Source organism: Bubalus bubalis, chromosome 15, assembly GCF_019923935.1.
Source record: "Bubalus bubalis isolate 160015118507 breed Murrah chromosome 15, NDDB_SH_1, whole genome shotgun sequence".
Classification (NCBI taxonomy): Eukaryota; Metazoa; Chordata; class Mammalia; order Artiodactyla; family Bovidae; genus Bubalus; species Bubalus bubalis.
Window position 1 is genome coordinate 71,351,180 of NC_059171.1, and position 26,258 is coordinate 71,377,437.

The 26,258-nt window shown below is 42.8% G+C and overlaps 1 protein-coding gene across 10 annotated transcripts in view; it reads right to left on the reverse strand.

Moving 5' to 3' along the window:
• CYRIB (CYFIP related Rac1 interactor B) overlaps positions 1 to 26,258 on the reverse strand; it is a 147,819-nt gene that overhangs the window by 65,151 nt on the left and 56,410 nt on the right. Inside the window, exon 1 of one of the 10 annotated variants that reach the window (XM_025265499.2) lies at positions 19,574 to 19,669. The exons of the other annotated variants lie outside the window; for them this stretch is intronic. The gene's annotated coding sequence lies outside the window, so the exon portion shown is untranslated. Of the gene's footprint in view, positions 1 to 19,573; positions 19,670 to 26,258 lie in introns of those variants that run through there. 10 annotated transcript variants of the gene reach the window in all.

The following is a 26,258-nucleotide window of genomic DNA, read 5'->3' on the forward strand; positions in this document are numbered from 1 at the left end:
TATATTACCTCGTGTTGCCTATTATGCAGTAAAGAGGAATTGTCATAGCCTGAAATTACTGTCAACATATGCACATACCATTTTGTGGTACATGCTCACAGCAGTGTATCTGAGTGTTGCTCTCAACCATTAGTATAAACACAAGGAGACAAATCAATAAAATAAAACTTCTCCAACCTATGCAGAGAAATAAAAAGCTAGTACTGTGTTCTCTATTTTCTAGACTTAAACAACTTAGTTTAAATGATTTGACAGGTTAATATCCACAAACCAAATGAATGTATCATTGCAACACAATAATTAATTGCCATAATTAATACTTTCATATCATCAGTAATTTTTATGTACGTATTTTAGACTGAAAAAACAAACGGAAAAAGCTGGTAGGCATCACTTCAAATGAGGGATCAAACTCAGTTACCATCAAGAAATGTGACAATCACTGTATACCTTCTGATGTGATACATGGGGACATCCTCAATACTACCCTCTGTCAAATACTTGTCAAATATGGCTGAACCTCAATCTATCTATAAGGAGACATAAAACAGAAAAATTCAAATTACAGAACAACTTCTAAGACCACCTGCCTGGGTGGGAAGGAGCAGGTGCGTGCGTGCCCAGCTACCCAGTCATGTCCGACTCTTTGGGACCCCACGGACTGTAGCCCACCAGGCTCCTCTATCCATGGGATTTCCTAAGCAAGAATACTGGAGTGGGTTGCCATTCCTCCTCCAGGGGATCTTCCCAAATCAGGGATCAAACCTGTGTCTCCTGCACTGGCAGGCGGATTCGTTACCACTGAAGTCACCAAAAAAAGCAAGAGTTCCATTCATGTTAAATGTGCCAGGTCAAGGGTCTCCAAATGAAAACTCAGAAAGTCACGCGAGCACAAATGTGTAGGTCATGTTAAGGCCAGCCCACAAACACTGGCACCTCCACCCCCATGGCTTCCGACTGATCCAGAGAGGGACGCTTGAGGAATCACTCGTACTGGCGGCAGCAAGAGCCCAGTGCCAGTGTCCCAACCAGACGATCACCTGGGCCGGGCTTTCCTGGGCTCGCCCTCCTTGCACTGCTGCTCAGTTTTTTGAGGCTGCATTCCTAGTCTCTCTGCCAGTTTTGTGAGTTACTTGCCAGCCTCCCAATAAATTCCTTTTCCATCCAAATTACCCTGTCAATTTCTGCAAGCTGCAACCAAAGATGCTTGAATGAATTATAAAGAATATTCTGGACTCAAATACAAAGCTAACTATAACTTCCTTCCTAATTTAAAGCCATTCCTATAAATAAACAAATCTTAACTATGTTACAAATGGAACTCTGAGATGCAGACTATAAAGATATTATGAAATTAAAAGTGACATAAATCAGCTTTTTGAGACATTTAAGAGGTGCCTGTATTACTAAAAATAACCCTTTAAGTTTCAAAGTACAAAATTTGAACACTAAAGTATACCATCATCCAGAGAGATGACAAAACGCCAAGAACATTTTAAACTGTATCAATCAAATAAAAACTAAAACAGCTTTCCAGAAAAAGAAAACACTGATGCATGTTTTGAGAAAATAGGAACACTAGAATGATACTGGTTTTTACAAAGTGTTTTCGCTGGGGTGAGAAGCCTTCTCTTTGCTTTACGAAATCCAAACCGTGGGCTCCCCTGGTGGTTCAGTAGTAAAGAATCTGCCTGCCAATACAGGAGACATGGATTCAACGCTTGACCTGGGAAGACCTCACATGCCGAGGAGCAACTAAGTCGTTGCACCCCCCAAAAAAGAGCCCCATGAACAGTAATGAAAACAATTCTCCAGCTGGGTTTACCTTTTCTCTAGATCCCTACTTCATACGTTTCCTCACTAAAAACTAACACACAATTAAAACTACTTTTCACTGTTACTGAAAACCTTTCACAATTCAACTCAAAATTGAATTTTTAGCTATATTAAAAGCTCACACTTCTTACATCCTTGATAGTAGTATCCAGTAGTCATTTAAATCCTCTAATCCATTTGGTATGCTAAAGAAGTACATTTAGAGGAAGTAAAACATATGTGAAGGGGAGTAAGAACATTTAAAGCTATAGGAAGCATCTGCTTCAGAGAGGAAAGAGCGCTAGTAATATCTGTGAGTACCTATGTGTACCATGAATTTTGCTATAGACCATAATCTCTTTGGAAAACACTAGAAAACAGATGATGTCACCTCTTTTATGAAAAGTAAATGATGAAAATTAACCTCAAAAACTGGTTTACTTCCCTCATGTCAGTGCTAACAAGGCATTGGTTTGAGTCAAGCAGAGATATCCCTGGCCGTAAAGGCAGTGCTTTACCCACAACAAATGTCTCAATGGGCACCTTCTTCTTATAAAAGTTTGTTTTCACTGATATTTTTCTTATTATAAAAACAACAGTAACCATTATCCCGAATAAGTAGAACCTGTGGGATGTAACCATAAAGCAACTTTCTGTTCACTACTTTGGTGATAGTGCCCCTGAACTTTTATTATGATTTTGGTCATTTTCAAGTTATAAAAACTGAGCTTAGAAACTGACAGACCCTCTTCAGCACTGTGTAATTGTCAAAATTTTCATTCAAGGGTACAGTTTCTCCCCTATGCCCGGCTCTGCCTAAGGCAGGCTGCTGTTTAGTCGCTAAGTCATTTCTGACTCTTTGAGACCCCATGGATTATATAGCCTGCCAGGCTCCTCTGTCCATGGATTTCCCAGGCAAGAATACTGGAGTGGGCTGCCATTTCCTTCTCCAAAAGCAGGCTAGCAGGCATTATTAGAGGACCGCACTTTACCCCTCTTCCTTCCACCTTAGTAACCCTGGGTGAGGCAATTAAGGGTCCCTCTAGGACACGGGCACTCTCTTAGCTCACAAGTGCATAGAGCCAACCTGTGAGGAACTGCTTCCAGGGTCCCAGCACGCTCTCAGCCACTCCAGCCCTTTGAGATCTCTCACTGCATTCCCTTGATGAAGAACATGCATCTGCTCTGGGCATCCAGTCATCTACTCCCTGCTCCACTCCACACCACTTTGCTCCAATGGGCTTTCTCTCACTAGTGGCCCTCATAGGATCCACAGGAATCACGTAACCCTTGCCCCAAAGAACAAGAACCCACACAGGTCCTTTTCATGTGCTGCCAGAGCAAACAGCCTCTCCTTCACCCAGGCATGAGAGAGACAGACATCAACCCACTGTGTCCCCCGAACCGAATCAATCGCTGAGTAAGCTCTCCAAGTCACTACCCGTACTTGGGGTGGGGGGAACACTGAGATGGGACGGGGAGTCAGAAGAAACGCATTAAACTTCTTGGTTCAAAAAGTCTTCCAATTTCTAACTTCCTGAATCTTTATATACCAACAGATGGGATAGGTGTTAAAAGTCACAAGATCCATTTTCTGGCTCTTTCCCTTGCAGGACCTGCACTGTGTTCTTACAACCCATTTCAGAAATGTGCATCTACTGACTTAGAGATAAACTCAGAACAAAACAGCTTCATTTTAACATCTTATTACATAATATATTTAATATTTTTTTCTAAAATTTCCACCAAAAGCAGGAAGAAAAATCTATAATCCCACCAGTTAGTCACTGCTAATTGGTTTTCATTCTGTAGAGTCTTTCATCTGAAAATTTCTTATTTCAACTTTTAACTTTTAAAAATCATGAAAAAAAAAAGCACTCATTTTTATAATTTCATTGAGCAATCCAGTTTCCCACATAACCTAAGCATGACATTCTCAGATGAGATTGGGCACATTCAGGGTGATATGGCTGAACTAAGCATGACATTTTCAAACACCAAATTTCCACTGAACCAACCAACGTGCGGGGTGGTTTTTTGAAAGTTGTCTATCTATGTCACTCTCCAAAGTCAAAACCTCTTTAATGGCTCCCTATTGCTAAAATTAAATTTCAATCTTTTTAAATGAAGCATAATCTGTATGGTCTCCTACATCTGTAACACCTCTAAATGTGACTTTAAACCATGTATTCATCATAGAAAAATCATACTGCAAGAAAAGCGTGAATGTCAGACGAGTTTCTGATCATGGAAGTGGATCTACACTCAGATGAATTTGGTCAGCTCCACGATGGCTACTGAAAGTAGCGAAGGACCCAGTTTCATCAAGTCTACGAGGCTGAAATCACCAAGGACAAAAGCGCAAACACGCTACTCCCTTATACCTGAGTAAAAACCAAGCCTGCAGCAGGGGTCGGCCCCCACGTGACTGTACATACAACTATCACTGCACATACGTATGTAATTTATTGGCTCCACACTCACTGTTCCAACTGCCAAAAAGTTTACCTAATACTTAACAGGAGATTTCTGCAAACTAAATTCATTTAAAACTGGATCTGGGGATTAATTTTTCAAAGTTTCACACATAATCTGCCATCCATTCACAGAGCACACATGTACAATTTTGTTTGAAGGCCATCTTTCGGCAGATGAGTGAGAAATACATTCCATTTAACATGAGACCAAGAAAACAACATTCATAGTTCTCAACCCAAAGCATCTTCACTCTTCTCAGACGTTTATGTCAGTAAAAACTCACAGAATTTAAAAAGTGCCTGAAGAAAGAAAAACAATCATTTCTCTCCTGAAGTTGACAATAGAGGCATTCACTCAAAAAGTACACCAGAACAAGGAGTGTGGGCAAATACTGACATGCCTCTGTGTGTAACTGCAGCGGGCGCCTGTGCGCTCAGGCAACGTGCACAGATGCGCAGAGGTGTCTGAAACACGCTCACCAAAACAGTGACCATTTAGATGCTGATTTCTACTTTCTTCTTTTACTTTCCTATATAGTTTCAATATTTAAGAGTGTATATTTTTTTAACAAGAAAAGAAGAATGCTCTATTATTATGGTATGAAAAGCTATAGTAATCAAAATATGTGGTACTGGCAGAAGAGGAGACATGCAGACCAATGAAAAAGAAATGAGAGTCCAGAAATAAAGCCATATATCTATGGTCAATTAATTACCAACAAAAATGCCAAGGCAATTCAACAGGGGGAAAGGACAGTCTCATCAACAACTAGCACTGAGACAACTGGATAATGACATACAAAAAGATGAATTTAGACATCTTCCTCACACTATACACAAAAGTTAATTTAAAATGGATCAAAGACCTAAATGTAAGAGCTGAAACTATAAAAAAACTTTTAGAAGAAAACAGAGGAGTACATCTCATGACCCTGGATTGGGCAAAGATTTCTTGGGCGCAGCACCAAAAACACAAATCTAAAAAGAAAAGAGAAACTGACTCTGTTAAAACTCATAAGCCTTGCAACTCAAAAGAGACAATGAAAAAAATATAAAGACAATTTTTCTTTGTCTTTTTGTCCCACTGACTGGGAGAAAATACTTACAAATCATGTATCCAATAAAGAACTTGGATCCAGACTATGTAAAGAACCCTCCCAATTCAGACAACCCGATTAAAAAATGGGCAAAAGATTTGATAAACATCTCACATAAAAGATACAAAAATGGCTTTAAAAGATGTTCAACATTAGTCATTAAGGAAATGGAAATCCAAACCACTGTAAAGTATCACTTCACATCAACTAATAAAATTGTTATAATCCAAAAAGACAATGAAAAGTGCTGGGAGGATTTGGAGAAACTGAAACTCTCATATGGTAGTCTAGTGAGGAGTTTCAAAAAAAAAAAAAAAATTAAACACAAATTTATCATGACTCAGCAATTCCATTCCTAGGCATCTACCCAAAAGACATGAAAACATACAGTCACACAGATGTTCACAGCAGCATTACTCACAGTGACCAAAAAGCAGAAACAATCCAAATGTCCATCAACTTGTAAATGGATAAAAAAAAAATGTAGTGTATCCATATAATGGAATACTACACAGCAACAAAAAGGAACGAATTATTGGTGTATACAGCTGACACTTGAATAACATGAGTTTGAACTGCACAGATCCACTTATATGTGGATTTTTTTCTAATAAATATGCAATGCAGTAAGTACTACACAACGAGGTTGGCTGAACCTAAGAATGCAGAACTGAAGATACAGAGGCCAGACTGTAAAGTTACAGCTTCTCAATTGTGCAGACGGTCAGCTACATAGTTCAAAAGTTAGCTGTTCTCAAAAACACAAACGATCTTCAAAAGCATTATGTTAAGTGAATAAAGTCAGACACACAAAAAAGCATGTATTATATGGTTTCACTTATAAGAAATGTCCAGAAGAGAAAAATCTATAGAGATAAAAAAGTAGGTACAGCAGTCCCCCTTATCCAAGGGGGAGATGCTCCAAGGCTCCTGAGAGAGGCCTGGAACCTCAGATAGTACTAAAACCTATACATACCCGTGGCCTTTCCTATATACACATACTGATGATAAAGTTTAATTTATAAATTAGGCACAGTAAGAGATTAACAATAACAATTAATAATAATACAATCATAACGACAAGGAAAGTTATGACCAACCCAGACAGCATATTCAAAAGCAGAGATACTACCTTGCCAACAAAGATCTATCTAGTCAAGGCTATGGTTTTTCCAATGGTCATGTATGGATGTGAGAGTTGGACTGTGAAGAAAGCTGAGCACCAAAGAATTGATGCTTTTGAACTGTGGTGTTGGAGAAGACTCTTGAGAGTCCCTTGGACTGCAAGGAGATCCAACCAGTCCATTCTAAGGGAGATCAGTCCTGGGATTTCTTTGGAAGGACTGATGCTAAAGCTGAAACTCCAGTACTTTGGCCATCTCATGCGAAGAGTTGACTCATTGAAAAAGACTCTGATGCTGGGAGGGATTGGGGACGGGAGGAGAAGGGGACGACAGAGGATGAGATGGCTGGATGGCATCACTGACTCGATGGACCTGAGTCTGGGTGAACTCCGGGAGTTGGTGATGGACAGGGAGGCCTGGCGTGCTACGATTCATGGGGTCGCAAAGAGTCGGCCACGACTGAGCGACTGAACTGAATGACATACTGTAATAAAAGTTATGTGAATGTTGTCTCTCTCACAGTATCTTATTGTATAAATTTAACCCTTTTGCCATCTTCCCTAAGAACTTATACACCATGGCCATAACTTTTGCAGTTTGAGGTGTGACAGCAAAGCAGCATAAACTTCTTTTTCCTTCTTCACAATTTCACAGACAGATTTGCTCTTACCTTAGATCTCAGCAACCTCAGAAGACGAGTTTTTTTTCTTTCCTTATTAAGTCAAGAACTTTCACCAAATAGTTCCAAGCAGTCTTTTCCAGCGGAGAAAGCGATGGCACCCTACTCCAGTACACTTGCCTGGAAAATCCCATGGACAGAGGAGCCTGGTAGGCTGCAGTCCATGGGGTCGCTAAGAGTCGGACACGACTGAGCAGCTTCACTTTCATTTTTCATTTTCATGCACTGGAGAAGGAAATGGCAACCCACTCCAGTGTTCTTGCCTGGAGAATCCCAGGGACGGCGGGGCCTGGTGGGCTGCCGTCTATGGGGTCGCACAGAGTCAGACACGACTGAAGTGACTTAGGCAGTAGCAGTCTTTTTCAGTATCTTCAACTAACTCATGACAAGGTTACTTAAGAGTTCCCATTTTACACAAGATGAGGGAAAAGAGTGTATATAAAGATTAGGCACAGCGAATTAGTTAAGAAGCCCTGATGTACAAAAAATGTGACCTTGCTACAAGGGGGGAACAAGTGCCTGGGATAGAGTGTCTTAGGGCACCTGTTTAACCCATATTTTATAACTTGAGGACAGTTTCCTGTAATACCATAAACCAGTCACACTTTTTGGAAAACTATTTTTCCGTCTCTCACTTGTGAGGCCCAAATAAGACCTTAGAAAGGGTCTGAGAGACCAGACGCTGTAAAAGGACTTCACAAAAAGCTCTGCCTGTATACCTAAACTAGGAAGAAATTTTGAAGTGCTTAAATATTTTCAAAAATTATTTAAAGGCATAAGCTGTCTACCTACCCAAGCTAGGCAAATTGAGAATGGTTTAAAAAGTTAAATTTGATTTCAATAAAACTAGGATACACTATCGTTTTTTAAAAGTTGCTTGTAAAGAAAGAACACTGAAAATCAGCTAAAATGAAGTTCTTAAAAAACCCACATTAAATATGCTAACAGACTACTAAGAAGGGTCAGGGACACACAGCAAAGCCAGAGCACCGGCCAGTTGTCACCGTGACACACACGGCACTGGAACTCAGGCACGCCCATTTCAGAGGGTTGCCAACCCCAGGCCACATATTTTGACTATTGCTTCAACATACTGTTCTATAAATAAAAAGAAGAAGCTTTAGTTTAACTATATTCACATTTTAATATAGGAAGTCCCACTTACCAAAGAATACTTCCAAAACGCTTCAGCCTCTCAGTTGTAGGCATCAACCTACTTTTACCCAGTACCAACTCAGAACTAATGCCAACATACCGAGCAGATCATTTTACATATCCCAGTCTAAATTCATGTACACGTTCAGGCAAACAAATGGAATACATGAAGCTGATTTCTCTGTACTTTCAAAAACAACTTGGTAAATATACTTACTTAATATCAGAACACATTAAATATTTAAGTCAAAATAAGTTCAAATGTAACAATTTTCAGCAAAGAAAGTCAGCTTTCAATACTCCACAAGAATGCTTGTTTACAGAAAATAACTGAAAAGGACGATTTAGAAATTGCAAGTTGATAAAATGGAGCCCTACTACTTAACAACAAAACAAATATGAAAACTGCAAGTTTAAGCCTCCAACTAACTACACTGGCCTCTCACCCTCCTATAACTACATTATCTCAAAATCTAAAGAAAAAGAAGCCTCACTTACAAACACTGTGTTTGCGACCCAAGCTGGCAGGGAGTAAGAACATAATTACAGGGCTGCGCTTCAAGCCGAACTTCAACTTTTTCTAGCTGTGCGTTCTTAAGCAATCGTATCTACCTCTCAGTCCTCAGTTTCTTCATCCATGATAGTGAAGATCACCTATGACTCATGGTTTCAGGGCAAGTTTTTAAAATTAAATTTAATAATATTTGGGCTTCCCTTGTGGCTCACCTGGTAAAGAATCCACCTGTAATGAGAGAGACCTGGGTTCGATCCCTGGGTTGGGAAGATCCCCTGGAGAAGGGAAAGGCTACGCACTCCAGTATTCTGGTCTACAGAATTCCATGGACTATACAGTCCTTGGGGTTGCAAAGAGTTGGACACGACTGAGCAACTTTCACTTTCACTTAATAATATTTGTGACTGTGCGTGCAAGTTGCTCAGTCATGTCCGACTCTTTGTGACCCCATGGACTATAAAGTCCATGGAATTCTCCAGGCCAGGATACTGAAGTGGGTAACATTTCCCTTCTCCAGGGGATCTTCCCAACCCAGGGATCAAACCCAGGTCTCCCCCTTTACAGACAGATTCTTTGGCTCCAAGTATTTTGTGAAGCTCTTAGCAAACATTCTGTCACACTAGAAGCACAAAACAAGTGCAAAAAATAACATCAGTGCTAGTGATCGCACTTTGTCTAACCCTATCAGTGATGGAAATGTCATCAGAATTTGTCACACATAGGATATTCAGGGCGTGGAAGTAGCATATACAGTTGAGGGTGTAGGGAAGGTTTCACCTTTCAAAAATCAAACATATTAACAAAAACAAACAAAAAATAAATACACCACCTTTATGACAGAAAGTGAAGAAAAACTAAAGCGCCTCTTGATGAAAGTGAAAGAGGAGAGTGAAAAAGTTGGCTTAGAACTCAACATTCAAAAAACTAATATCATGGCATCCCATCACTTCATGACAAATAGATGAGGAAACAATGGAAACAGTGACAGACTTTATTTTCTCGGGCTCCAAAATCACTGCAGATGGTGACTGCAGACATGAAATTAAAAGACCTTACTCCTTGAAAGAAAAGCTATGACAAACCTAGATAGCGTATTACAAAGCAGAGATGTTACTTTGGCGACAAAGGCCTATCTAGTCACAGCTATGGTTTTTCCAATAGTCATGTATGGATGTGAGAGTTGGGCCATAAAGAAAGCTGAGCCCTGAAGAATTGATGCTTTTGAACTGTGGAGTTGGCGAAGACTCTTGAGAGTCCCTTGGACTGCAAGAAGATCCACCCAGTCAATCCTAAAGGAAATCAGTCCTGAATATTCACTGGAATGACTGATGCTGAAGCTGAAACTCCAATACTTTGGCCACCTGATGCAAAGAACTGGTTCATTGGAAAAGATCCTGATGCTGGGAAAGACTGAAGGCAGGAGGAGAAGGGGACAACAGAGGATGAGATGGTTGGATGGCATCACCAACTCTATGGACGTGAGTTTGAACAAGCTCTGGGAGTTGGTGATGGACAGGGAGGCCTGGTGTGCTGCAGTCCATGCGGTCACAAAGAGTCGGACACAAGTGAGTGACTGAACTGAACCGTAATACAATTTGATATAAACAAAAGCAAAGTAACCCCACTCCTTGCATCAATCTACAAGTTTTCTCACATTTCACTTCAACGTTCCTGAAATCCTTAAAGATCACAAGTAATTTTTTTCCCCAAATCAAAAGGTATCTGAACATGTTACACATTGCTTTTAAAGTACATGTTATTAGTTAGCAACTTACCTTGGGGAAAATTAATCCTAAAATTCACAGAAGTCATTGCATAGAGGTTTGCCCTCAAAAACAGGTCAACCAAATGAACACCAACAAATATACATATTGTGTTCTTACTAAATGTCAGCTACCTCTCTAAAGTCAGATTTACTGAAATACAATTTACGTATGTTGGGAAACAACTTTCTATAGGTCTGTGTTTTTAACATGCTGCAAGCAGAGGTACTGACTGTCTTTTTGCTCTGGACTATATTTTCAAGGACATCTGTGGAGCAAACAGCCTTGAGAGATAAAAACAATGACTCCCTCTAGAGCAAAGGACAGGCATGCTTACTGCTCATTACAAAAGATTTGGGTTCCCTCAATGAAGGGCTTCTCTCCAATAACATGGGCCACTACGGGTACCCGAGGATCAGGAAATTACACTATTACAAATGCTGATACTCTGGCTACTGCTATTAATATTACTGAGAAGAATCAACTATCCTTCAGCTCTTACACAGGGGACTCATGTCTTCTACCAGCATCCATGAAACTGTAGCAGGGAAACTTACTAGCTTGCAAGCAGGATAGGATCTCAGGTCGTCATGGTTCTGGACAGTTTTGGCAACATGAATGGGATACTGACAGAGCCAGGACTCAAAGAGAGAGGATAAAGGTCCTTGAGGGCAGAGTTCTGGGAAATGAGAAGACACACTGGAATCTCAGAGTTATTCTAGTGGTGAGTGGAGAGAAGGCAGGAATAAGAATCCACTGCCCTGTTAATGAAAGGAGTTGAATTCATGTTTAGAAGCTGAGCAGTGAGAAGTGGGATTGAAATCGGGCACTGAAATGATGACTTGGTTGTTACTCATTCTACCCTGGACTGGCAGAGGAAGGGATGTGTCATGACAATGGGCAAACAAGTCCTGTCTCCAGGTGAATAGCTGTGACTGCTGAGCCAGAGGCCCCAGAGCTAAAATAGACTGCGTAAGTAAAGACTACCTTGCTGAAAATAAAGAGCTTTGGATGATGGACCGAAAAGAAGTTCCTTTGGCGGAATTACAAGAGAATGACCAAAAGGGAATGCAAAGCCTTGACTACTGGTACAGAGTTGCTCTCCACTACATCCCCCACTTCTCTCTCTCCCTCTGTACTCCTCCTCCCAAATTCTTCTGCTTTTCGGAGGAAAACAGTAAGGTGTAGGGCTGAGGTCTGCCTGACCCCCAGAAAACCACACATACCCCTCAGAAGCTGGCCAGGAAACTTTAGAGAAGAACTAAAGTTTTATGGCTCTCTTAGACACAGACAACCCACGTGGTCACTCTCTGATCTCGTCCAATACCCAGATTCAGTGAGTAGGGTGTGGGCAGCGTTTACAGTAGGGAGGGGAAATGAAGTGACTTATGGCTGAGGCTCTCTGGGTCACTTTAAAGTCCTCCTGTTGTTGCCTCTACATCCATCCTACGGTATAGGATGAACTTCCCCATCCTGTAAGTCCCAGAGGCAACTCTCCCAATCAGGAAGGGCTGCATGCAGGAAAGTGCTAGTACCTTTGAGGCTCCACAGCCTTAAGAACCATTTCTGGTGACAAGTCTCTGTGACTCATGATTTTACTGACTGGAGCCTCTGATAAAGGTGCCACCTGGCGGTGCCCCTGAGAGGATGGACTCTTCTGCCTCCCTGACACAGCTATCAGGCCAACTGCTTCTGTTAAGCAGCTGGCTACTGGGCTCCTGTGGAAACAGAAAGCCTGACTCAGGGAGGCTTCATGAGTTCCAGTCTGATGCTTCTACTTTGGGGTGGGTCAGCTCATACTCAATGACTAACAAGATGGAGAGTCAACTGAAAATAAGTATTTGAGAATATATCTGGATTGCCTTAGCTCCACAACATCTCAACTTTACCTGAAAAAGAGGTGGAGAGCCCTCTGGGGAAACTCATCCTCTACTTTACCACTGGACACAAAGTTATGGGCTCAGTGGAGCCCACATCTATAAACCCTGTATTGCCAGACCATCCACTGTCAGTACCTGAGCACTGATTACTATCAGTTATTTCGTGGACTTTAGCAAAAGCCTCTGAACTTGCTCAACTGTATCCAGTCTTACTTTACCTTTAATCCATTCTCCAAAAGCTTTGAGAACAATCTTTTGAAAAAATAAATGAGTATTTCTCACCCCCTTTAAAGTCCTATAATGGCTTCCAGTGGCCTTTGGTCCAAACTGCCCTGAACCTGTTAACATGACTCAGCCAGCCAGCCTCACAGCGCACTTCCTGTCCACTTCTTTCCCACATCTCCTTCATACCCTGCAGTACTGCCACACAGAAACAGTAACTGTTTGTAAGATACACAGGATTTTTCTCATCTCCAGGCTTTGGCCTCTCCTTTCTATGTCCATGCATTTCTCCTTTTGCCAGACTGACTAATGGTCCACTCTTCAGATCTCAGTTTAGATGGCATTACAAGATGGGTATTTATCCTTGCTCATAAGATTAAGTACCTACTAAATTCATACTATCTATTCTCCTCTGTCTTTGCTTCTACTGTTAAAAAGGGATCACTAACATTTTATTCACTGTTGTGTAACCCTGCTTATGTGCTCAATAACTATTTGAGTAATCAATAGCAATCATATACCACATATTGTGCCAGGTGTCAAAGAACTATATCAAAACAAAAAAATTTTAATGATCATTCAACTTAAAAATGCATCACTTCAATAAAATTACATTCTTCCTCCCCTATTATATGGCACTGAAATAAATACAAAAATCTCACAACAGTGTTGGGAATCATGTAGCAAAGATAGTATTATTCATATCTTACAGATAATCTGAGAATATTAATACTATCAGTAAAGAGCAAATCAGGACTTAAATGCTTTTGTCCATACATACTAAAATTTTACATGGAGACTCTATCAATAAGAGCACAAGTCAAGAACTCCCTGGCATCCAGTGGCTTGGGACTCCAGGCTTTCACTGCTGAAGGCCTGGGTTTGATCGCCGATTGGGGAACTCAGATCCCACAAGCCCTATGGCGTAGCCAAAAAGAAGAGCACAAATCAACAAACTATAAAAGTCCACTTCAAGATGTAGCCAATCTCCATTTTCATTGAAGTTAGTGCCTTTAATTCTCCAATACCCACATTAAGAACAGAAAAATGGCATAAATAATCCCAAATATAGAAATATAAGAAGCATTACTATAAACAAAGCTAATGGAGGTGACGGAACTCCAGCTGAGCTATTTCAAATCCTGAAAGATGATGCTGTGAAAGTGCTGCACTCAATATGCCAGCAAATTTGGAAAACTCAGCAGTGGCCACAGGACTGGAAAAGGTCCGTTTTCATTCCAATCCCAAAGAAAGGCAACGCCAAAGAATGCTCAAACTACCGCACAACTGCACTCATCTCACATGCTAGTAAAGTAATGCTCAAAATTCTCCAAGCCAGGCTTCAGCAATATGTGAACCATGAACTTCCTGATGTTGAAGCTGGTTTTAGAAAAGGCAGAGGAACCAGAGATCAAATTTCCAACATCCGGTGGATCATGGAAAAACCAAGAGAGTTCCAGAAAAACATCTACTTCTGCTTCACTAACTATGCTAAAGCCTTTGACTGTGTGAATCACAACAAACTGTGGAAAATTCTTAGAGATGGGAATACCAGACCACCTTACCTGTCTCCTGAGAAACCTGTATGCAGGTCAAGAAGTAATAGAACCAGACATGGAACAACGGACTGGTTCCAAATTGGGAAAGGAGTATGTCAAGGCTATATATTATCACCCTGCTTATTTAACTTATATGCAGAGTACATCACATGAAATGCTGGGCTGGATGAATCACAAGCTGGAATCAAGATTGCAGAGAGAAATATCAATAATCTCAGATATGCAGATACCACCATTCTAACGATAGAAAGCAAAGAGGAACTGAAGAGCCTCTTGATAAGGTTGAAAGAGAAGAGTGAAAAGGCTGGGTTGAAACTCAACATTCAAAAAACTAAGATCATGGCATCCAGTCCCATCACGTTATGGCAAAGAGAAGGGGGAAAAGTGCAAACAGTGACAGATATTTTATTTTTCTGGGCTCCAAAATCACTGCAGATAGTAACTGCAGGCATGAAATTAAAGACACTTGTTCTTTGAAGGAAAACTATGACAAACCTAGACAGCATATTAAAAAGCACAGGTATCACTTTGCCAACAAAGGTCCATACAGTCAAAGTTATGGTTTTTCCAGTAGTAATTGCACAGATGTGAAAGATGGCCCATAAAGAAAGCTGAGTGCCAGAGAATTGATGCTTTGGAATTGTGGTGCTGGAGAAGACTCTTGAGAATCCCTTGGAAAGCAAGGAGGTCAAATCAGTCAATCCTAAAGAAAATCAACCATGAATATTCACTGGAATGACTGAAGCTTAAGAGGGTTAGGGTTAACCTACTGGAAGCTCCAATACATTGGCCACCTGACGCACAGAGCCGATTCACTGAAAAAAGACCCTGATGCTGGGAAAGACTGAGTCCAGGGGGAGAAGGGGACAACAGAGGATGAGATGGTTGAATGGTATCACCAACACAATGGACATGAATCTAAGCAAACTGCAGGAGACAGTGAAGAACAGGGAAGCCTGGTGAGCTGCAGTCCAAGAGGCCACAAAGAGTAAGACACAACTCAGCAACTGAACAAAAACAACAATCCCAAGTAATAATATCTGGGAATATGACATTTTTTTTTCTGGTGTTTTCTGAAACTGACCTCAGTATTCAGTGTAATTTGGATTATTTGAGAACATGCTAATTTACGACTGAGAGAAAGATTTTGGGGCACAATGTAGACAGACACAGTGATAGGTGTCTATCAGTTTAGATTTAGCACAGAGCTGACATAATGCACCGACTAGAACACATCAAGTAGAGATTACTCACAAGGCAGAAAATGACTGTACAGGACTGAAAGCTTCAGAATGCTGTATACAACAGTACCAGACATCATCTTTTCAAAATAAACTAAAATAGCTACAGAAATATATCTCTGCATTAGGTCTTCTACAAAATCACCCAGTGTCTTTGAAAATAGCCATTCTCACCCATGGTCCGTACCACAATCAGGATGTGGGGCGTGTCACAAGAAATGGCGTATAGTTAAAGGATCAAAATTCTAAGAATGATTTCCTTGCTTAAAAAATTTTACAAATGTCACTCATTTGCATTCCAGTATACTTGTGTGAATGGGAAAGGGGTGAAGTTATAGCCACTGGACAGGAAATTATAATCCTGTATATGCTCACAGTAGCTCAGACCATAAAGAATCTGCCTGCAGTGCAGGAGACCTGGGTTGGATCCCTGAGTCAGGAAGATCCCCTGGAGAAAGGAATGGCAACCCACTCCAGTGTTCTTGCCTGGAGAATCCCATGGACAGAGGAGCCTGGTGGGCTGGAGATTCCCATGGACAGAGGAGCCTGGTGGGCTATAGTCCATGGGGTTGAAAAGAGTCAGACACGACTGAGCAACTGACATGTTAACACATATGCTCACAGACAGCAGAGAAGAGTGAACATTATCCATCCTGTGTGGCAGGTGAAAACGTTTGGAGACTCACTGTTTTAAGTAAGTATGCCTTCTAAATATACAACATAAAATACAGGACCTCAAATTAGTACTTTGAAATAATTTTAGTGAAGACTACAAGTCGCAGAGGCCTGGGCTGAAATGCCAGCCTTCTTGATCCTACTTGGGCAAGTACTTGGACAAGTTACCTAAGCAGTTTGAGCCTTACTTTCCTAATGCTACTTAAGAATTAACTAGGAATTAACCTACACATTGCAGGGTTGTGTGGAGAATGTGGCACAGAGGGGTTCACTATTACAGAGTAATAATGAAGGGCACACACCCAGTCCTCTATCTCTGTGTCCCTTCAGTTACCTAAGCTTAGTTTCCTAGTCTGTAATCCTACCACCTATTAGAATTAGGGTGTTGTAAAGATTAAATATCTTACAACACTGCCTGGCAAGTAGCACACACTAGGTACATGTCAGTTACTATTAACATCATTATCATCACCACCACTGAAACGTTAAGTCAACATTGCCACATTATCAGATTCGTTACTTTTCTACTATACGAAAAAATGCTCCTTGAAAAATTAACCTTGTTTAATGAACTGATTATAATACAGGATGAGCTCACACACTCAAGAATTTTTATGCTGATTTTTAGAAACTTTAAATATACAAGAAATTATCTGAATTACCATTAGTCATGAATGTTGACAAGATACATACATCAAATATCCATTTTCAGTGAACATATTCCTTCACTGAACTAAAGCATATCACAAACTGATGTCTATTGTAGTTTCTCCCCAAAGATTTCAAAGCATTTAAAAATAATTATATATAACAATCCTCAAAATGTACAAGTCACCTGAGAAAACTGCATCTGAGAGCAATCAACATCTTTCTCTAAAACTTTTGCTAATTACAAAATGATGTTACAGTCTAACTGTTCCAAACCTGCCATTCATTCAATTAGTCAGAACATTTATTGCATATCCACTGTGCACCAGGCAGGCACTGTGCTAAACCCTGTTATAGTAACAGAAAAGGAGAGACCAAAAGTAACAGTGGGCATGCCACTAACAATATAATTAAGTATTTTGAAATTTTGTTTTCCTTAAACAGTGAAAAGAGCAAATTATATGTTCTAACAGCGAGTGCATCAATAATTAATGAGTTAAGTAACCTCATAAAAGTGACAGTACAATATTTTCCCCAAGGAGACCAGGATTAAATGAAATAAGCATCTGTCTCTACTGCTCAATTACTTACTAAGTAAAGGTAAATGACCACTTTAAATGAATCAAATAACCTCAAGAATGACACTATTTTTCACCCATTTGAAGGGGGAAGTTTAGAGAAATAAATCTTAAGTTTGCTGTTAAATGTCACTTGGAATCTATCAGAAATAAACTACATTCACTCAGTTTTACTCAGCTCCTGAAACTGTACTTTTTGCTGGGGCGTCTAGGGTCAATTTACTAATCATGCCTTCCTTTGATCAACCATTTTTTCTTAGGCGAGAAAAATCTAACCTTGATGCAACTGTCAAATAATCCAGAATTCATACTTTTTATCCTCCATTTTACAAAATGAGAGTTTTCTCAAGTAGCTACATAACTGTTAAAGTTTTAAAGAATTTAAAATATATATTACCCAGGAAAATTGCTCTGCAAAAAAAAAATGCAATCTTGACTCCAAGTAAAGTCATCTTTGTGCTTAAAGTGGTCATCCAAAACCTGACAGGGGACAAAGAGCCAACCACATTTTTAGTACCTACCTCGCCAGAAGATAGGGCTGTTAGACACATGCTATTAATATTGACAGCAACTGTATCAAACTGACACGAAGGAAGGTGCACTTCAGGACTAAGGACCTTCCTTGGAGTTCATTATTATGAACTATGAATGTCACATTAGAAAAACTGCTGTCATTTCATTTTATGAATGCTGAATCAGGCAGTTTTAGTTAACTGCAACACTTTACAAGCAGGCTATCAAATAAGCCCCAATTACCAAGTTGTTCCAGACACAGAGGTTCTGTTTCTATTATTAAGTATAATTAAAGAATTAAAAGGATCAGTTTATTTTTCTTGATACATTAGTCTAAAACGATTTGCAATAAGTCTCTGGACACCCAAGTGACTGAAATTCCTTGAGCTATACAAAACACTGCTCTGGAATGCCAGTCTTCCAAATGGCAAGACTATAAGAACACACAACTGATACACATTCTCCACGTTACACATGAAGGAGTAAAAAGATTTCAAACTCAATAAATTTACGGGGGGTGTGGGGAGAGAAAGTGGAAACAAATGTCCCAAATCTTTGTCTTCTCCAGAATGGCATTTTGTAGCAGTGCAAGAATTCAGGCATTTATTTCATCAGTATTCCGCACACTGGGGGACATTCAGTAACTGCTGGTGACAGATGAGTCGAGAAGAAGCCTCACCAACAAACAGTATTAACAGGTAATGTTGCAAATCAGTCATGGAACAGCGGGAGAAGGAATGTGGAGGAGTTGAAAGAGTAACAATCTTCGGCCAAATTTTACATTCAGAGCAAATCACTCACACACTCCTCCGGCGGGGCGGCGTGGGGGCAAGTATTTGGTGTGACCCAGAATAACCAAGAGAAACACACACACACACACAGCAAGTGCCACTTCCACTACAGTTTGACAGTCATGCATTTGGATAATTATAGTAGAAATGTGTGTTTTGGAAACACAGCTAAGACCACACCCTAGGACTGAGAACCGGGACTTGAAATGCTAAGGATCAGAGGTCCACGCAGCACCTGAGTCGGACGGTCTTGTGGCACAGGTGGAAGGGGTCGGGGCTCCAACTTCAAGGCAGGTGACCAGGAGGGCCGCGTATCCGGGCGAGGCGTGGCGGAGTCCGAGAGAGAAGGGGGTGTGGATCCGGGGACCAGCACCGGGAGAGAGGGAGGGAGGGAAGGCGGCCGCTGGGAGGAAAGGGAGGTGGGAGCTCCGGGTCGGGGGACGACCATCGACGTGGGAGGGGGAAGCGCCCAGGAGCCAAAGGTCACGGGCGGAGGCAGGACTGAGCACTGGAGGGGACGGCGAGCACGCGCGGGGAGACGCGAGTGGAAGGAGGCAGGGGCGGAGAAAGGCAGAACCGAATGAATGAGCGCCGGGGCGGCCCGGGCGCGGAGGAAGGGCCCGGGGCGCCCGCGGAGATGCCCGCCGCAGCGCCGGGGGTGGGCGCCGGGGCGGGCCCCCGGCGACGGCTGGGGGGGGGGGGGGGGGGGGGGGGTGGGCGGGGGATGAGGAAGCCCCGCGCCGGCCCCACCGCGCCTGCCTCTCCGCCAAAATGGGGTCGCGGAGCAGGCGAGCCAGGAGTGTGAGGGAAGTGGAGAAAAGGGGAAAAAATAAACCACTCACCCTCCGCGCGAGCCTCCAAGCGCTCTCTCTCAGCCCCGTTCCTCCGCCCTCCTCGAGCCGCGGCGGCGGCTCCTCAGCGGCGCTAGGGGGAGCCCCGGGCCCGGAGCGGGGCAGCGGCGGCGGCGGCCGGACCGGGAGCCCCTCCGCACCTGCCCCTGTGGCGGAGCCGCGACGAGCCAGGCGGCGGCGGCGGCGGCGGCAGCGGCGGCGGCGGCGGCGGCTCCTCCGAGCGGGGAGGGCAAATGACCCGGATGTACAGGGTAACGGCGAGGAGGGGGAAGGGGGAATGCCAGGAAGTGAGGGCGCCGCGGACCTGTCCGGCCGTGCGCATGCGCCGCGCGCCCGCCCCGCAAGGTAAACCCAGTCTTCCTTCCCCGCCCCCTTTGCTCCAGCCCCTCCCCTAGGGGGCGGGGCAAGGCCGGAGACAGGTGGTCGGGAGGGCTCCGCGTGGAGAGGAAGGGGGCGCGGCTACCTTCTCCGCGACCCCGCCCTCCTTAAAGGGGCAGAACCTTAAAGACCGAGATGGCTTCTGGGTGGACCCGCGTCTTGCAGCCTTCTCATTTTACAGACGGAAAAACTGAGGCTCAGAGGTGACAGTGACCTGCCTCAGGCCAGTAAGCTCAGAAATGGAAGAAAATGGAACTCGAGACTCGCAGATCTGGACTCTGCTTAACCCATCAAAGTCGGGCACGCCTTTCCCTCTCCGCCAGGTGCTGATTGAGTCTTAAACTCCCAGATACTGCAGATGTGCTTGGCAGGCTCCCCAGAGCAGAGAGGTACACCGTTATCGCCTGCGATGGTATCGTGGAGAGGCCCTTGGGAGGTGTTAAATAATCAGTCTGAGAACAGAGACCAGGCGCCACTTGAGACTTGCATGGTGCTACACAGAGCACTTTCAGATAAATGAGACTCTGTTCTGGGGTCTGGTCTGGGTAATGCTATCTGATGGACAGAGAAGTTGGATGTGGTAGAGGGCGCAGCTTCATTTTCCCCAAATTCCCCTTTCACTCTGAACATAAAGGTTCCCTCTTAGAAAACAAAAACATCCCATCTAGCTAGCTCATCCTAGTACCGTTATGAAACTCAGATTTTTTTCATTAATGCCAAAGTGTAAATAACGATCACATCTCCCACGGATATTTTCAATTTGACTGCTAAGCAGATAGTAAGTATGAAGGTAAATGGTCCTAAACATTTTGAGATCAAGATCCCTATTGAAAATCCTATAAAAGTATGCACTTTTCTCTCCAGGTTAATGCATACAGGCAAACGAACTGCACATAATTTCAGGAAATTTTTGGATCCAGGAAGCCTATCTATGAAACCCTGATTATGAACCCTTGTTCTAGTCAAATAGGTAAGATCCCAGTAGTGATCTGGGCCTTACCATAGGTAGCCAAGCAAATACTCCTTGCCCCAGATATAGAAGGCAGCACTTAACCGTATGTAGCTTTCTGTCTTGCTCTTGAGTTACATGGAGACCAAGTGATACTGGCCATATTACAAAGAAATGTGGTTAAGAGTGTCATGGAGAGAGCAGGTGGCTTTATCAAGGCACACACTAAGGGCAAGAGTCCTAGACCTCAAACTTTTACCTTAATTATCTTACTTAAGGATGATTTGGGGGTCTTACACTGTATCCACTATAATCTTTATCAATTTCAATGGAACACAGGGCACTGATGTTTTGCAAACACTGATGGTAACAGAACAGTCTCCATAATCCAAGAACTCTGATCCATTTGTCTGATACACGGACACCTACTCTTAAATAACTCTGGTCCATATCGACCCACCGTCCTCTCTTTGAGCCAGAGAAAGAGTTCTTACACCTGCTCAGTCCCTTAGATACGAGCAGCCAGCAACCACACACCTGGAACCGAGTCTCCCATGGAGAGCAGGAGAAATCTTGTCTGTAATATCCTCAACACGTGAACATCCAGTTTAGCTCAAGTATCTCCAATTATGTGGAGCTCATTATCCTCTAATTGTGAGGAGCCTCTTTTTTTAATTAATTATTTTGGCCTCACTCCACAGCATGTGGAATTTTCTCAAATGGGGACTGAACCCTCACCCCTGCAGTGGAAGCAGGGACCACTGGACCACGAGGGAAGTCCTAGGAGCCTCTTCTTTGACACTGATCAGAAATCTGATACCCATCAACTGTCATTCATTGGTCCGAATTTTATTTCTGGAAAGTGACATAGACATGATGCTGGCCTGGAGGAGCTTACAGACCAGCAAAGAAAACAATCCATTTGATGAGTGATAACTGTAAAATAGAGGATGAGACCCAAGAGGAGTACAGACTGCTTTTTTCAGAGACACCTTTCTCCTTATCAGCCTACACATGTTCCTGACCTGTGTAAGCTCTGCCACTATCCCATGTGGGAGGTCCTGGAAGAGGGGACAGAAAACAAAAACCTAGGTAAAGTGATGAATTTACTCTTCCATGATCCCTTCTTCATCCTTCTGCATAAATGTAATCACATTTCAGCTGTGGTCAAAGTCTCAGGTTGAAAAAAACAAAGGATGCAAAAAAAGATGTTTACATAAAAGTACTAGGCTCTAAAGATGATTTAACCATGGTGGCTTGTTAGCATTTTTTTTTTTTTTTTGAATCCTAGTATATGTGTCAGGCACTGTACTAAAAGCCTTTGACTTGCATTTCCTCTTTTGCTTTTTACAAATCCCATCACTGAGTCATTCAATCAACACAGTTTTGCCCCTCTACTGTGTCCCAGGCACCACGGGACACAGGGTGAAGTCAGTAAGTCATGTGGCTCCTGTCCTGGAAGGGCTCAAAATTCAGTAAAAGGAAGGGCTGTAACCCCACAATTACAACATGGCATGATTTGTTGTAATTTCAGAGGGTGGAGCAACTAACTCTCCCTGGAATGGCTATGAAGGCTTCAGAGAGGATAAGCTTGGTCTTGAAGAGATGGGGGGAGGGCCAAGAAGAAAAGGCACAGGGGCAGAGGAAGGGGAGGTCATGACATGCTTGGGGGGACGACTGGGTGGTTGGAAAGGACCTCCTCAAACACCATCCTAAGGAGTCTGAACTTGCCTCCTGAAGGCAACCACCAGTAAATAAAAGCTTCTAAGCAAGGGAGAGACATAATCAGAGGTGTTTTATACCAAGATCACTCTGACCACAGTGTCCAATGTGGACTACAGTGGGAGAGACAGTAGAGACCAGCAAACCAGAGAAGCTGTTGTGAGGTCCAGGCGAGACATAGTAAGAGCCTGTTCTAGGAAACTGGCAGTGGAGAGAAAGAATGGACAACAGAATTGAGGTATTTACTGATGTATTATAGAATCTACACATGTTTGTGACTAGTGGAATTTAGGGGAAGAAAAAGCAGAAACTGTGGGTCATGCATGACCCTGCGGTTCCTAGCTTCACAGATTAATCTGACAGTGACACCATCCAATCCCAAAACCTTTCCAGTTTTCATTCCTATTCTCTTCCAACCTTTATCCATGTAAATGAACACTGCTTCAGTTGGTATCTTCAGATATGTACAACTACCTCCTAGTATCTTTTCCTATTTTTCCAGGCACATTTATCACTTTAAGGCTGCAGAATATTTCATCATGTTGAAATAGCTCTGTTTCCTTTCAGTTGCTAAAGGTCCACACCCTGCACGCCTGGTTCACCCTGGACTCATTTGACTCTGGGCATTTTGCAAGGGATGAGTTGAGCGAGGAATGGGAGCCTTTAGGTGAAGGGTATTGGAAAAGTGTAGCCTCAAGGGCCAGGAAAGCTGCAACTCTCATGGGAGACACTTGGGCAACCCTGTTGCATGTGGAAATTACAAAGCTGTCGAAAAGAATTTATCGACCATGGGAATCCTAATGTCTACTCTCTATGGCAAACCTAAACAGTGTATTAAAAAGCAGAGACATTACTTTGTTGACAAGGTCTGTATAGTCAAAGCTATGATTTTTCCAGTAGTCACATATGGATGTGACAGTTGGACCATAAAGAAGGCTGGGCATCAAAGAATTGATGTTTTCGAACTGTGGTGTGGAGAAGACTCTTGAGAGTCCCTTGGACAACAAGGAAATGAAACCAGTCAATCCTAAAGGAAATCAACCCTGAATATTCATTGGAAGGACTGATGCTGAAGCTGAAGCTCCAATACTTTGGCCACCTGATGCAAAGAACAGACTCACTGGAAAAGACCCTGATGCTGGGAAAGATTGAAGGCAGGAGGAGAAGGGGACAACAGAGGATGAGATGGTTGGATGGCATCACTGACTCAATGGACATGAATTTGAGCAAGCTCCAGGAGACGGTGAAGGACAGGGAAGCCTGGCGTGCTACAGTCCATGGAGTCACAAAGAGTCGGGCACAACTGAGGGACTGATCAACAGCAGGAAAATGAGTTCAAAACCCCAAAGTACTCTGCCATTACTATTACTGCTATTACAGAATAGACATCACTGTTTTCTTGGTTTCTCCCCACTAAAAAAAAATGATGACCTTAGCATAAGTTCCATGGATTTTAATCGATGGGTCAAAGGATCTGAACATTGCTATGGTTCTTGATTTGTACGGTCCAATGGCGCTTAAAGAGGATTCCGTGAATAACTGCTGCCACTGTTAACTCAAATACACCATCCAGTATGTTTAAGCACCAAGATTATAGCTTTTGTTGACTCTGTATCGAGTCTGTCCTTAATCTAACTTTCAGGGAATTCTCTCAACTGCTCTCCTCTTCCTTTTTGAGGAATCAGTCGATACTGAATCCCTGAACAAAGAGGCACCTTACCAGGTATTTCCACCCAGGCTGAGGATGAAGAGTCAAGGGTCATGCCTTACAGAGACGAGCATCCACCCAATGTGTGAGTTTAATGAATGCAAAAGAGGATGGGGAAGGAGGCCTGGGAATCCCTGAGCAGGGCTCAAAGCCTATCCAGCGTGAAGTATGACATCAGAGCTGCTCCTCAAAAAGAACCAAAGAACAGACTCAACAGTTCAAACCCCATACATTCCTGTGATTTAGCAAAACATTAACCAATCTCTCAGAGGCCATACGTTATCCGTATGGCCATATGCCCCCAGAGTTACAAGGTGTATCCCTGAGCCTCCTCACATTTCCAAGTACAACACAGTGCTCATACTGGGCAGCTGCAGTTCAAGCTTCACCATCCCTCTGAGTGACCTGCAGGAAGGCAGCATCTGCTGGCCCCTCCCTATGCCCTGAATACACTTGCCATGCAGCTGCGTCTCAGCCTCCTCTAGGGTCACTCCTCAAAGTGGTCCCTCCATTCCTTCCTAAAGTCGACCTTCCCTTCCATATTCCCTCGTATGTCACTGGCTTTTTTTCCCCCCTTCTAGCACTTACCACAACCTGTAATTTTTTTATTTTTGAGCTTAAAAAAATATTTTAAATTAAAAAAAAAGACTTTCAACACAATGTCAGCTCAGTGAAGGCAGAGGCCAGGCTACCCTGCCCACTCCTACACCTGTCCCTACACCTGGGTGTGCCCACCCAGCTCCTAGAAGACCTCAATAAATACGAGGAAAGATTTGAGGGGTTAAAATTTGAGTTAAAAAAAAAAAAAAGAGGTTTCTGGCTTCCTCTACCTCTCACTCTGACTATATGAACAATATTTACATGTTGATTGCAGAAAAAATCTGAAAATTCAGAGGAGCAAAAGGAAGAAAATATAAACACCCCATGAGCTAACCTCCCATACCATGTGGACACGCTTCCAAATGTTTTTACTATGTCTATATCTATGTAAAGATAATGCATTGATTTATATAAAAATGGTTCATATTTTGAATTGTCATCTGCTGTGTTTCATCTCATGATCTATCTTGGTCATATTCCTTAACAAAGGTACTTCAGCAACTTGTTGTTAAAGGCTCTATAATACATACATGTGGGACCCTGTGCCACGCCACAAAGCATTTAACAAATTTCCCAGTGTCAAGGTAAAGGGTTGATGTCTTCAATGTCAACAAAGGTAACACGCTGTAATACAGCCCTCCCCTCTTCACCAGCCTCCCCTTTTCCGCTCTGTGTTTGTATTGCTTTCGAGCTGTATTTCTACAGAACTCTACTCCCCACCATCCATTCACCGCCTGGAGTCATTAGAGTCCCCATCAACTAGAAGCAAAATTGTTTGCAGCCGGAAAAGCTCGAGTACGATGAAGCCAGGACGACGTCGAGGAGTTCATTTCAGGAATGTGCTGCTGATACAGGCGACAGAAGCAAAGAGCGTGTCTTCTTGTCAAGACTTGAACATAAAAAGAAGAAAGCAGAGACTTCATACGTCTTCATGTCTCCTTCCCAGACCCTGTTCTATGGCTAGGTTTTTCCCAAGAGGGATGGGCTGGTCCATGGAGTTGACTGATGTCGTAAGCAGTCTGTGGGCCCCACTTAGAGAAGCGCTGGCTACAGGAAAGTCTACGAGGACACGGAAGCGGATGCTGGCCTTTCCCACAAACAGTTCTCTCAGTCCCCTTGTGTGGTTCAAGAACCTCTTGACATTTTCAGCTCAAAAGTCACACCCTCCACAAGAAAAGATCCCCCCCTGCCCACCTGGAGAAGCAGACCCCCCTCCAAAAGGACCCCTCAGTGTTCCAGTGCGCCCACAGCCTGACCCACCTGTTCCCCCCCACAGCGGCCAGGTCACCTTGTGAAGATGCACAGGCATAGGAAGGGGT